This window comes from Platalea leucorodia, assembly GCF_965183815.1.
Source record: "Platalea leucorodia genome assembly, chromosome: 2".
NCBI classification, from domain to species: Eukaryota; Metazoa; Chordata; class Aves; order Pelecaniformes; family Threskiornithidae; genus Platalea; species Platalea leucorodia.
In genome coordinates this window covers 119,578,703-119,593,814 of record NC_138824.1, presented here as the reverse complement: position 1 = coordinate 119,593,814, position 15,112 = coordinate 119,578,703, and positions in this window count along the sequence as shown.

Genomic DNA, 15,112 nt, shown 5'->3' with positions numbered 1-15,112 from the left:
GATCTGACTATGCCTGATTAGTCAAGGACCTATGTTAAGAACAAAAGAAGAATGGTATCTGAATATTAGACTTAAATTAGCAAGTTGCTGCTTTCTCTCACATAGCAACAAAACATGACAGCATTACAAGGCAAATACCAGACTGTGCATTATTAGCTCACAAGAATCATTCCAGTCAGGCCTCTAGTGCATGGGATTATTCTGCATTTTAGAAGACACGTAGGAACATACATGGCTGGAAGGCTACACTAACTCCCAAGTCACTGTAATCATCTAGAGCAAAACAGAGTTCACAATAAACTCCATGTTTTATATTTTTCTTACCCACCAGAAATGCAATAGTTCCTATTTGCTCACTGAATAAATTCTGATAGTGGACCACAGTACAGCTTTTTTATGCCCTATATCGATTATACTGGCTACCATGCACACAGAAGATTTAAAATCCCAGCTATTTATGAGCCAGTATTCTGTCAAATAGATTTATTGCCACATATCAAGTCTGACATTTTGTAAAAGCAAAACTTACTGATTCCAACCACCTAAAGGAATATCTACAAATTATGCTTTTAAGATCTTGATCTAATATCAGAGCTCCTGATATAATTTAGTTTACCACAATCTATAACAGACCTAATTAGGTACATATTTTACTGCCACAAAGACATGGATGAAAAAAAAAAAAAGTAATTTAACTGTCAGATTAAGAAAGATTCAGCATTGTCTGAAAGTAAATGTATCCAAGAACAAAGGAAGCTTGACATCAGTGTCTGCATTTCCAGTGCAGGACTGTTGTGTACAGGCTATGACAAACAAATCTGCTACGATGACTCATTCAAATTAGAGAAATCTGAACACTGCTCTGCTTCCTACTCATTAGTCAAGCCCAGATTAACAAGAACTTAGTATTTGAAGAGTTTCCACATTGTTATCAGACAGCTGGCACAAGGAATAAAAATATCTTTTATGAAATTTCAAGCACTGTTTAGTCAACTAAATCAAGTAAATGATTTGCAGCTCATATGTTCACTGTAAGCCCATATTAACTTCTGTATTGGGTCAAATAGAGCATCTCTCCAACAGCAACCATCAACAAATTTTAAAATAAATATTATCAGCAGAGCATGTGTACATAGAGTATATGTACATAGAATGATTTCTGGTATGCCCACCTTTCCTTCCAAGAAAATAGTTATCTAGTAGTAGCCTGAGTAAAGCTATATCCAAAACAGTTACATCTATGTACTTAAACTCCATGAAGGTGCTCAATGCCATTCTAAATTAATTTTTATGTTTGACTTTCACTTGATTCTATGACAACAATTGCCCTTTTCTGTACTGTCTTCTCTTATTTGGAAAGACAGAGCCAATGGGGACCCAAACCACACACAGTATTCAAGACCAGGGTATGTAGTAAGATGCACAGGAAACTAAATAGAAAATATCTTTGTCCCTTTTCTTTCGATTCTAATATTCCATTTGTTTTCTTATTGACACTGTATCAACATTTTTAGGGAACCCACAGTAACACCCAAGACTTTCAAAGTAGGAAGGAATCCATTTCTTCATATTTAATTCCAGTTGCTTCTTTTCGCCCATCTCCTTTTCCTTCTCCCTCACACCCCACTTGGCTGACCTTGAACCCTACCATCACATTTGATCTACCACAGTAAGACAATTGGCAACAAGTCCCCTCAGAGAACACCAGTAACTTTGAGGATCAGCCTCCTTCACAAAACTTCTCCCCATTTTATTTGTCTGTGTCTACCAATTCTGTCCTTTAGTTTCTACTACCAAGTCTCACATACAGGATCAGCCTCAGTTCTATAGTTCTCTTGGTCTTTCCATCTGGAATACTTTTAGAAAGTTGTGTTTATCTGCAGCCTCCTGCCTTTTTGGAATAAAAACTGCTTATGCATTAGATTACAAAGGCACTGAGTATATCTCTTCATACTAGATTTCCATCTCACCCTGTCCACTTGCTAATACCAGCCAACCAACTGATATAACTGTTCCACATTAGAAATTAAAGAAATAATTAAAGACATTATATGAAAGTAAGTTAATTTTACTTTAAGAACTCAGAAAAGAGGCAGGAGACTCATTCATGTCAAATAGCGTAACAGCAACTGGCACAAGGTGCAGTACAAGCTTGTATTCCAGCATGATATTGCAATTATAAATTCCTCATAGAACTGGCCTGTTCATTCCAGATGCATACATTTTCTTTCCCCACACTGGAAACAGGATGCAACTACTGCTCTAATTGGTTGCTAGGAGGGTAAGCAACAGGTTATGCTGAAGAAAATTATGCCAGTTCACTAAAACGCAGCAGCACACGCTAATCCTATTATCAACATCTTGACAAAAATGAAATGAACAAGTGTACAATTATTTTAATTGTTTCCTTTTTCACATAAGGAATGTCAAAAGCTATTAGACCAAATCTATTTACAAAACATTTACTGAATTCATAAGATTTTGTATTCACATAAAACATCAGAGGATACAGCAATCACAGTCTTAGCCCTTGATAGGAGGCCCGATACAGCCTTTCAGCCAGAATAACTTTCTGCTTATTAAAATAATTCTGAGACAGCAGTTAGTTCATTTCAAACAATTTACCTAGGATGGGATTTTAGAAGGCCATGCTATTTACCTGGTTATCATGGAGGCATTCAAGCTGCCTCTCCCCCCTACTCCTCACTGACTCACCCCAGCCTTGGGCAGGTCTTTCTGGAAGAGCTACGCTGTTCCCCCCAGCCCACCCAGCAGCAGCACCGTGTACGTCTGACACAGTGGTTACAGCGCTTTCTTGCTTTATTTCCCAGAACCTAACATAGGTATAAGCAATGCTGTGCAGGACAAATATAGAAAGCTAGTAACTTTAGCAGCTCACCTGGAAGCACAGAAGGATTGAAAGTGCACCTGAAACAGCAAGACTGCATGTTAATGATTTAAGTGCCTCTAGTCTGAAAGAATAAATTCATTCTAGCCACGTCACACGTGGTCTGTCCTTTTTAACAGGGTACTGCATGGTGTGAACATGCAAACTGGGAAGCGTCCAAGTACCCTTTGCAATGTGTTCAATTTGAGAGATGGCAATAAATTTTAGACCTCAAGTATGTGCTTAGAGTGTGGTTAAAGTGATTAACTAAAAAACCCATTAAAATCATAATAGATGACAACTATGGAAAAACTTGCACTGTTAAATATTTAACACACAAAAGGACGCTGCAGAACAAAAGGACCCAACATATTGTCAACTACGTACTTGCCATCCAGATTCAACTTGCTATATCTCATACTACTCAACTGTTAGGGACCTATTGAATTGTGTATAAGATACACCCTTTGTGGGAAACAGACCTACTGAAAGGCCCACCACCAGATACCACCACCATATAAGTTTGTGTTAGTAATTACTTATGAGGTAAGGTGTCTGAGCAATATGTTTATGTCATTATGTTCGTTTTTATTTACTAAAGTTATTCTTAAGATCTTGTTGCAATTTTGAATTAAGATGACAGAGGAAGAGCAGAATATTTTCAAATATTGAAAGCACAAGAAAACCAGGCTTATTTTTTCTTTTCTTTTGTGATATTAAGAACTGCTATTAGATCTGTTTCACATACTACCTGGACAAGAGGAAGTAGTCTCACAAACTGTGAATGATTATCAATGCCACTTAAGTCAAGTAAAAAAATTCGCATCAGAAAAGGTCCATTTTGTTCAAGCTTCCTGCCCAGCTCCTCTAACCACGTACTGAACCTGTTGAAGAATCCAATTTTTTTGAGCATCTTCTTCCACTATACCCAGTGAATTTGTCAGCCCCTTAAGACCTCCCACCTCCACACAAACACAAAGCTGATCTGCAAGCTCTGACAGTGCCTCCAAAAAACCAATTGTTGTTTTAGCTTTGAGAATTTTTATTGTTATTGACCAAAAAATCTATTGTGTACTGTGCGCTGCTAATACATAATTGATTCTCTGGGACAGCATCACAGACAACTCAAACTGCTTCAGCCCTCAGTGGTCTGTTCTCCCACCTGCTACCGAATCCATTAACCAAACGTGTTGACAACCTCCGATACCATGCTGGGTGTCAGTGCCAAATGGAAGGAAAAGGTCCAATATTCCCACAGCAGCCCTCATGTCTAACTGACTCAACCCTAAAAATTTACATTTTTGCTGCATAGTTATCCTTCTTCTATCCCTTAGCACTAGGTGGTTACAAACAGAAAAGTTGAAGAGGTAAATATTTTCGTTTGAGATTGATATAGAGGCTCCAAAAACCAAGATCAAAATTGAAGACCTAAGCAGCAAATTAGCATAGAGAAATAGATTCACTGAGCCAAGATACACCCTACCTTAATTTCAAAGGAAACTTTATAGCAGTCTGTTCCTTATACAGCAGACCCTAGTGTGTGTCTCTCAACACTCACAGGTCAGCGCTATACACTAGCAAAAAAATTAAACTACATATTTTTCAAAGAACATGCATTTTCAAAGACTATGATTATACCTGTTGCCTTGATATAACTGAGCAAATTAGGATTTAAAAAAATACAGTGATCTTCTAATATTTATAAAGAGCATTTAAGGAAATCAGACATGTAATTTTGCAGGTACTTTTAACAACCTGCAATTATTAACAATTGTGCAACCTGTAGCACATTAATGATTTTTTTTTTCTTCACATTCACTACTTATGTGGAACCTTAGATCTTTAAAGTTAAAATATCTAAGAACACTAGTTTTACAGCGGTTTTGGAAATATTCTTATAGTAGACAGGGGGATGAGTAGTGGACATAAAGCTTAGGGAAAAATAGCAAAGGAAAGAGTTAAGCAAGGACTGAGAGAAGCAAGATAAACTTGTTTTGAATGAGTTATTGAAAGACAAATAGTTTTAGGATTGGCTAAATTAAAATGACATTGCTTACTCACTATTGCACAGCCTAGGCAGACACATATGGATCTAAATAGAGCTGAAGATACCATGTATTTTACTTCTGAGAAAAGCTACTTAGCAGTAACCTACAAAAGTGGGAAATAAATACCTCTTACTGCAATCAGGAAGTGTTTTAACCTTCTTAAGACACTTCAGAAATATGGAACAGTTATATAGTATTCCCCCAGGACAATTTTTCCACATGGTTACTCTTATCTACATGAAGTAGACACATACAATTCCACAGTCTATGTACTAATCCTAGATATTAAGTTCTTCATTTGCATTGACATTTTTATAAGTACAAAAAAAAAATCAATAAGTGCTATCAGAGTTAAGGCTTGGAACATATTCAGACTAGGCAAGTGTTACACACAAAGCTGAAAAAATAATATAATTGGAAATTACCTTATCACTATTTTATATTTAAGATTATAGTCTAAGAGTTGCGATTGCTGTAAATTAAGGCAAGCAAAGGGAAGGCCACAGGTCAATAAGATCACCATATATGTATTGAATTTTGTGGCAGTGTAAGAAACAAAGATTAATATATCAAGGTGCTACTGAGAATCAATACTCAATGTCTTTATAGTAACACAGAAAACATTTTCTTTCAGGGAAATCCAGAATTATACTATTAGACAATTTTTTTTTTTTTTTTAAGTATAATATTACTAAAAAAATACCTATGGTTCATCAGAATGTTAGCTTACCTCCACCCTTCTGACAAATAAAGTTTTTTTCATAAAGTCACCTACAACTGAAATATTTCTTAAACAGCATATAGTTCCCTACAGTTTCAAAGCAGCTATTTTATACTCTTGTGCGTGTATACAATATTCAGGGCAGAACAGAATTTTCAGCAGCCCCATGCAATTACATGTGTACTTAAAGCTTATGAAATCTGAAGACTGATGCATATTTTTGGTCTTATGTGGGACATTTGTAAGGCTTTCATTAACTAATCTATGTAGCTAGTCTAGGTAGTTCAGTTTATTTGATTTAAATACAGAATTGCAAGTGTACTGTTTTTCCTTTTCCTAAATCTGCCTCCTCGCATTTCTTCCAGTAGCACAGGAATACCTGAACATGCTTTAAAAGTTAATTTGCACTGTAGTTGAAGATTTGAGAAATGTTTCTAAGTCAGAGACGCAAATCAACTGCAGGCTTTTTGTGCCCCTGCCTTAAACTACTCTTTTAAAGAGAAGCCTGTTTAACATATTAAGGAGGAATTACACAATTCCAAAGGCAAACAATAACTTGAGTTGTAAAAAATTGTGTTTGCGTAAAGAGCAAGGAAGGCAAGGGGATTTAATCTTATGGGTTCTGACCTTCACAGCCTGTTCTTCATGTTGCAGTTCAGTTGAGTCCTCTACACTTATATAAATGAGATTATGGGTTGATTTCAAATAGTAGAAGGTGGATGAGCCACCCTGTGTTGTAAGGGGTCTTCTGCAATTGGTTTAAATAGCCCTTTATGGTGACTACCCAACATTTTTTAATTTATGATACAAGTAAAAGAAAGCTCAGTTCAAATCTTTACAGATCAATGCTGTTAGGCAACACATGATTAAGCAGTATATTCAGCCTGAAGAAGCCGTATGTTCGCAAAAGCTCCCTGCAGATCTCAAAGCAACTGAACTTCTGTTGGTGTCTTAAGAAAAATCACATAGCTGAAAAAACACTGTGGATCTGATTTCATGCTTGAGGCTTCACATGTTAAAATATATTGTCTTCCCAAGTCTTCTGTTTTCATACTTGTAACTCAGCTTCAGAACAGTGTTTAAGAAAAACAAAAGAAAACAAAAGATGGGCTCTCTCAGAATTTATAATAAAGGACCTCATAAGGTTTCTAGTGGGGAAATCAGACAGCAGACTCCTTCAAGAGATTGCCTCAAAAAGGAAACAGAATTGTGCTGAAGGCTCCCTGAAGGCCTTCATTCAAAATTCTGCTTAAAAACTGAAAACTTTCTCAGAAGGGCCATAGGACAATGAACAACCAAGACACAAGTACTCATTCCTCTACAGCAAACTCCTGTGAAGCTAGCACAACTCTTTGCTGAAGGCATTTAATTTCCTTAAACAAGTGTTCCACAGTTAGTAGTTTAAAAAACAAATCTACAATTCTTTTAGAGTCTTTGCAGATGTAAAATTTTGCAAGAAAATTTTGAAACACATATACAAAGTTTTTAAATGATTTTTCCTTTTAGAATTTAAAGATATTAGGTCTATACGAAGCTATTGTTATTTTGACAGCATCTTGGCATTATGCACATTATGCAGCTTGCCTTGATAGCAGCACCAAGCATGGAGTATAGCCAAAGTCATGGAAGCCTCTGGGATCAAGCACAAAACTAGAATGTAAAGCACAACACTCCACAGGTGTGCAACGACTAGCCACAGCACACACATGTTACTGATACCATGCAACAAGTCTACTCCCATCTCATCAGTTTCTTTATATTTTCCAGGTGTGCATGCTTAACTGGCATACAAGTATCAGCATATACTTAAATTAGTCACTGACTACATGTTTCATTTTCCCCCTTGCTGGGAGAATCTATGTTGTTCAATAGAAAGACATGCTCTGTTTCTGATTGTCAGTGAAAACCCCACTACATATACCTGCAAGCACCTAGTAACATGAATTAGGCAATATGAACAGGATGAAAGAACCTCTTCAGAGAAACTAAAGACCACAAAAAGGGCAGCACTTCACTGCATCTTTTCCAACAGCAGATTTTTCCTGCAGGTCTCCTTCCAAGGAAGGGCCTCTTGGTAAGTAGCCCTTTCTTCATGTGAGGATGAGGACTGTATTTGGAATGTTACAACACAGTTCAACTACAGTAAGAACAAGTTGAATATAAACTTATTTTCATACCTGCCTTGTGAGGATATTTCAGATAGTCCTTTCTCTCAGGGCCAACAAACGCAAAGCCAACAAGCCAAGGAAAGGGGACAACGTGGGCAGGCTACCCTTGGCTGTAAGGCTAGCCTCCAGTCTGGAGAGGCCAAATAGTCAAGGACCCACTTCATTTCAAGAGAGATTATATTTTAGTCTCTCCCATGTTCCTACCCACAAGGTACCAGTCAGACACAGCCTCCTAGTGTGTTATAGTGAGTACATTCATGCATTTCAGCAGGTAAATTAAGCAACTGTAGGGTCATAGGCAAGTAACAACACAGACACCTCTCTCTGCAAGGGAGATGCAGCTTCTGCTTGCATATAGGCAACTCCAGTCCTGCCCCAAGCCAAAGCACCACCTACCCGTCCCCTCTAGTAAGGGCTAAAGATGAATGAAGAATGACCTTCTGTTAGCTTTGAGCTTTGAGTTGCTTCTCCTGTTACTATTGCCAGTAGCACATGCTTAATACAGTCAGCCTCAGGAGTCTGAAGGGGCAGAGCAGCTGCTTACCCACAGGAGATTTTAGTACTCCCAAGTAAACCATATTTCATGTGGTTAAAGCCCTAAGTCACCTAAAATTATTTTAGGTTAAGCTGGAACATTGACTACATGCATTTTAAAGTGCATTAAAAACAAAATATACACACAATACTTGAAAAGAAAGCACAAAAGTTTACCTTTTGGATATTTGCTGACAGTCTATCACAAAAGTACAGAGGCAGGGCAGCACACAAGCATAGACGAACTGGGAGCCACAGGTGATCCCAGCACAAGCAACAGCATCACCAACAAGGCACCCCCATAGGTTTGAGCTGGGCAAGCAAAGCAGGATAGACAGCAGCAGATCCCATCAACAATTGGGTGATGGCCAGGCACAGGTAGGGAGGTTTGAGACCAACCTACAAGGGCAAAACAACAATTCAGGAACAGAGCTAGACACAGGCACAGCTTAAAAGAGGAGCCTCTGCCTGGGGCAGAGCTGAAATAGGGCTCCTGGGCAGGGTGGGGCTCTGGAGTCCCAGGTGAGGTTGATCAGGGCAATTTAAGACCTATTAGTGTACTTAGGGCCATGACACAATTATTACTGAAGTGTTTACAGACAAAACAATATTAAAAGAATAAGAAAAGCATTGGGCTCTAGGGAAAGAGGAAGATCCCACATTTCCCACTCTCAGCACCTCACATATTGTGATATAGTATAAGGACCAAAAACTACATCCTTCTCCTTCTATGGCTCCAGTTTTGCACATAAATTAATCACTATTATTTCCATTTGTATTAATCTTGGCTTTCCTTCTTTCTTTCCCTCTTAGTATATCAAAATCAAAATCTTATAAAAACCAGGGGAATAAAAAAGACAAAGTGTTTTAATACATTAACCTCAAATTCATTTTCACATATACTTTTACTTTACAAAATAAGCACTGATTACAAATTAGGAAAGATTATTCATTATATACATTCAGCTAAGCCACCTGGGACTGGTCAAGCCAATCAGTCCAGAAAGCTTTTCTCATCACTGCTACATTCCCAAGCCATTATTTTAAAACTGTTCCTCATGTGGGTAAAGCCAAGGCATTTAGGTGCACCTGGCACTTTCCCAGGTATGCAAAATGAGCCAAAAAGCTCCAGGGACTTCCCTTTTAAGGTTTTCACATTTGTCCCACAAACCTATCTTTCCAGGTAGAGGGATGGGGTGCCCCATCTTGTTCTCTGCTGCTTCTCCCTACCAGGGCTCATCCCTGCCAGCTGCCAGAGGAGCAAGGGCATCCCACAGCCTGTAAGACCCAGTGAAGGGGAGCAGCGGGGTCAAGCTGGGCTTGTGCTCAACACCCGCTGCCCACCTGGGGGGAACAGAAAGGGAGCAGAGCAGGGCTGGCTACCTCTGCCGCCAGCGAGGCTGTGGCTGTAGCCCTATATCCTGCACGCGTGTGGCTGATCCAAGCGGGATAAGGCGCTGCAGCCCCCAAAGTGGGCATGCTGCCCTTGTTCTCTGAACGTCAGTCCTTGTAGCCAAAATCTCCAGTGCCTCCAGAATGGGAGAGATGGGGGTGTTTCAGGGTAAGATAGCCAATAAACCAAAAGTATCAGTAAGAAACAAGGCTTTAAGGACTCTCTCTCACACTTTATGGTAGGCTAGGCTTGCACCTGTGGTCTTTAGTGACGTTTCATTTTATTCACAGCCTTGCAGATGATAATTAAGTGTTTACTAGGAGGTTTATCAGAATGCTACACATGTAGACACTGATGGCTTCATGCATACAAAGTGCACCAATACCAACAGAAGCTCATGAAGTGTTTTTGTATCAGCAACTGCATTGCATGGCAGATTGGTGCTCTGCTGCAATTTAACTGCTTTCCATTATATTAAGTGCACAATATGGTAAAACTTCACCCCTCAGTTCCAACTGAAAATAAATGCCTTTCACACCTCATCTGTGGACTGCTTTTTGCTTGGTCCCACACTTGTCCCTCTCCCATTCCTTCTGTCTCTTTAAAATGTGTGTAGCTCTTCATGGCTGTGGAGGTAGGGTGACAAAACACACAATGAATTTTATGCATGTTTCTGAAAGCTTTCAGGTTGCAAGCTATGAATGTTTTTTAAGCAGTTAGTCTACCCACTGTGATATGAGCTATCAGATGCTGACAGTAGGGCAGTTTGCACAACTAATTATGTATGATAGCAGCTGTAAGTAGCAATGTAAGAAGATTTTTAAGAGCAAGGAATTTCTAAGTGTTTCTTGGTAACTCCTTTTGATAGCTAGTATCTGTAGTGTGCTGCTTTTTTTAATTTATGGGTTTCAGAATCTCACTAATTCAACCAAGGTAAGAAATTGTCTCAGTTCAAAGAATACATTTTGTAGATAGGCGCAGTCTACCCAGTTCTTTATATGCAATAATTAAACAGATTTTCATAAGGATTAGTTTGAAAATTATTGTTGAAGCTACACCTGATTTCTTTCTTCCTGCAATGAAATTACTGTTTTTCTCCCCCGAATGTTCCTTGAGATTTTAAGTTTACCTAGTCATTTGCTCCTCAGCCATGTTGTCAAGTAGAGCGGATTATCCAAGTATCAATGAATCCTTAATATCTTAGCAAAATTAAACTGATAAAATATCTTTAAGCAGAATTCTTTGAAAACAAAACAGCTAACTGAACTAAGTTAAGTCGAAATACAAAATGAGTCATTTCTTCAGTGTAGTTTGAATACACCACGGAAGGGCAGATGGCTCCAACAAGTTTTAATAGTCCATAGTCTAAAACTTTCATCTAAACCCATAAATTGTTAATTTAATAAGTAACTTGTCTTATCCTTATTAATTTATGCATGCATATTATTTGACAAATGTTGATCCGCAGTAGATTAATAAACTGACATAACTGAGCTCAGCATTCGCCTTCCCTTGCATTAGAAACTAGTACATTGGAATAAGCCGCCTTTTTTTTTTTTTTTTAAAGCCAGTGATCAAATGCCACAATGTTAGTATTTCCACGTCTGTGTGTGGGACAGCATGATCAAACTGCTTGCCACTATCTGTGCTGAACTTTCTCTAAAAATAATAGAATAACCTACCCATCATATTGCAGAGTTGAATAGCCCTGATTTGTAGAGAAATGTGTGACATCTATGTCAATTAAAACATGCAGCAGAAATGTACTATTATTGACAAATTTGCAATTCATATTGTTTTGCTTGGATGAGGGCAGGAGTAAACTACTTCACCCAGTGGAAGCACAATTTATTACTTGCAAATTAGGGAGGCTGTATGTACCTTTTCAAGTACAGCAGATCAATCAGATCTACTAGTGGCACCCCGTTAGAGAAGTACAAGACCACTGAACTTAATCCCTTTCACTTATACTAGTCTGTCAACACTTCAGCCAAGTTCACTCAGTACCTCGCTGCCAGTCATTAAGCATTTGTCTGCTATGGAAATTTATGACACCTGGGTTTATAGAAGATTTTATGTTAGGAAATATTCTGTTACCCTTTGATTGCAATATGTTCATTGTAATCATAGTGTTTGCGTAGTTGGCATAGTGTTTGCAGCTGATGCTCATCAGAATAAAATTTTCCAAAAGAGGGTTAAAGGCTTAAGAAGTTTTAAATTTAACACTTAGTGAGGTGAAAGCATGTATGTGTTGAATAAGTAGACTTTACTAACTATAAGAAAGGCCACAGCTGCAGTTTTTCAGGACAGCCCCCTTAATTGTGCTGCCTTAAAGTCATTTTATATATTAGTTTTGATTTATGTGTCTGCAAGGTAGTGGTTAAAGCATTTTGCAGCATACCATAAAAAATAAAAACAAGATCAATGCACATCTTAAACTCAGTAAGCTGAGATATTACAAATGGAAATGACTTGCAACTTACAGAATTGTTAAAGATCAGCTTGCAGGTACCTTCTTACTGACAAACAACTTCGGAATGTCATCAGCAGCTTAAGTTTGTTTTCTGTCTCCCAAAGTTATTGCCTTTATCTGAGAAAAGGAAAAGTCACAGGAATCCAAAGCAAGATAATATCCTTTTCTGTCCTAGCCTGTATTTTTTTTTGTTGTTGTTGTTACAATCTCAAAAGAATGGAAATTCACCTGTTTTTAACTATTGTATTGCTATGGAGTACCTACATTTTCCTGCCCGTGCAGTGGACCTCCGTGCACAAAAGCCATCTCACCAAAACTGTGCATCAGCGTGCTTGACCAATCCTCATAGCCCAACCCAGCATGGAGGACTGGATGACACACAAATTTGTGAAGCATTCCATATTTTTTTTAATGGTTGGACTCAATGATCTCAGACATCTTTTCCAAACTTAATGATTCTATGATTCTATGACTGATGAGGAGTGGTGGTTTGCAGATATCACAGTCAAAAAGAATGCTCTTTTGCAGCAGCAATGGGCAAGCCTGCGCTACTGTTGCTCACATTGGAAAAGCTGTAATGTCTTCCCACTTCTCCTAAATTCATTTTCTTCTAGGTGTGTGCCAGCTTTGGATAAGTCTTTCCACAAGTAAAAAAATGAGCCGACTTTGTTATTTTCATCACAGACCAGCTGTAACTGAATCAGTGCTCAAAAGCTACAAAAAAAAAGTAACTGAAGAACAAGTGCTTTTGTAGGTTGTCTTAAGTGGTGCTCTACAATTACGCCAGTCTTCAAAGTAACGGAGCTTTGATTTGAATTTCTCTACATCTATAGGAGCTTTCTATAATACTAATAGCTGGGATCTTAAAAATTACTTAGTACAGCGTTTCACTTCCTCATTTAAATGCAGTCTACTGTAAAAAGTATTAAGAATGAGCATTGCTTCCCATCAAAAAATTAATATTTTTCACCGACAGATTTTTGAACTGTTCCCATTCTTACAGAGCATGGTGGTATTCAAATCCCTTTCAATAATCATGCAGGGAGAACAAGTTTCTGGGCTGCCAATAGCATATTTTCTTCAGAGTGACAGAATATAGACAGTCCAGGTAGTACTAAGTAAACACATATGACAGCACTGTCAATCCCCTTTTTTTCCCTTTAAAAAAAAAAATAAATAAATAAAGCTCTAAATCCATGCTATGACTACTAAGCTATGAATCTAAGCTATGACTACTACCAGCTGCAAGTATGGTACTGTGCAAGGAAATATTAATTGCGTAACTGTAATGAATTACATTTGATAGACGTACAACTGTGTAGAAAATGATTACAGACTTCGGTAGTCTCAGTGTATAGCATAGGAGGGCAGTAAGTCAGAAGTTGATATCAATGGTACTCTTTCCTAGTTGAATCTTGAAATACGTATTCTTTGCAAAAAATTGTTGGGGTCCAGTGCCTTTGAAATGAAAAAACGAACTTGGTTTAATGTTGTATTAGCCATGAGAATTATTATTTTAAAATGCAAAAAGGCTTTTACTACTTTGGGTTCCGATTTTGGTAAATATTATTCAGTTGCCTATCTAGAGCCAAGCTACTAGTTTTTGTGATAATCTGAATATCTCAGTGAATTTGGAACCTTTAACTAAGGGCAGCATCATACCTAGGCAAGCTTAAAAGCGTGGGTGCCTGAATATCTTTAACTTCTGGTGTGAAAATAGTAAAGCTTATCTAAACAGGACTAGTAGTACCAAACATTTCCCCTCAAAGCTCTGCTACAGCTGACACTAGGACCGAGAGAAATCCTGTTTTAATTCCTAATCTCTCTTCCAAGAGCCAGGGAAAAGCAGAGCCAACAAGCACTGAACAGTCAGGCAGTACATTCGCCAGGTAGGGAACGGGCACAACACGTGTAATGTGTGTTCCCCTTACTGAGAGAAAAGCAAGAACAAAGCTCCTACCCATGGCTTGGTGGTGCTGTACAGGCTTTAATTAATACATCTGATTGAGCATTTTATTGTCCACAATGAAGTAAACTTCTTGTCTGCCGTCCTCTATCAGCTCAGCCTCTCCTTTTTCAGGTTTCAAATTCAAGGCACTTGCTTCCCTTGTCAAAGCTTAATTATATCCTCTCAGTTGCTTTTTACAGTTGGTGAGGAGCAATCAGAAAGTCTAGCAGATATGAATAAGAAACCCTGGAATACAAGGTAAGCTGTGGGGTCTGCTAAATTTCAGAAGAAAACAATTTTCAAATGAGCCCACTTAGGGTTAACACTGGCAGTTTGCACCTTCTATTCCCACTCAGCTGTATATTCATTTAAATAGGGCATCTACTGAAATAGCTCAAGCCTAAACTTATCATTGAAACCACAAGGGACTGAGGGAAGCTGGATACCCGCACGTATTTTGGAACACTATCTGACAAGACGGTTGCAATTTGTTCAGCCCTTCAGATGCAACTTTTACTGACAAAGTAGAGAATAAACACAGAAAAACAGATTACCACTTCTCATTTCCCAGCCTTGAACAGCAAGCAGCTGAGCTGATCTATTGAAAACATACACTATATTACTCTATTATCCTTTCCAAGTCATAAACACAGTTTCCAGCAGCTGTTATTTAACCTACTCAGAACAAACACAAAACTGCAGAAAAGATGCAAAATAACAGACTTCAATGATTCACTAATTCACTTATATAAATGAAAGATTTTTTGCCTTGCCACTGCATCCATGGTAAAAAAGGGTCTGGTCTCAACGAGGGGAAATCATCTTCAGTGCAAACAATGCAAGCACTGTCGAGCAGTATAGATTAAGGCAATGGTGAAGACATCATCTTAATTAAAGTGCTCAAGAAAGTTACTTGATTTTTCACTTCAGACTGGATACT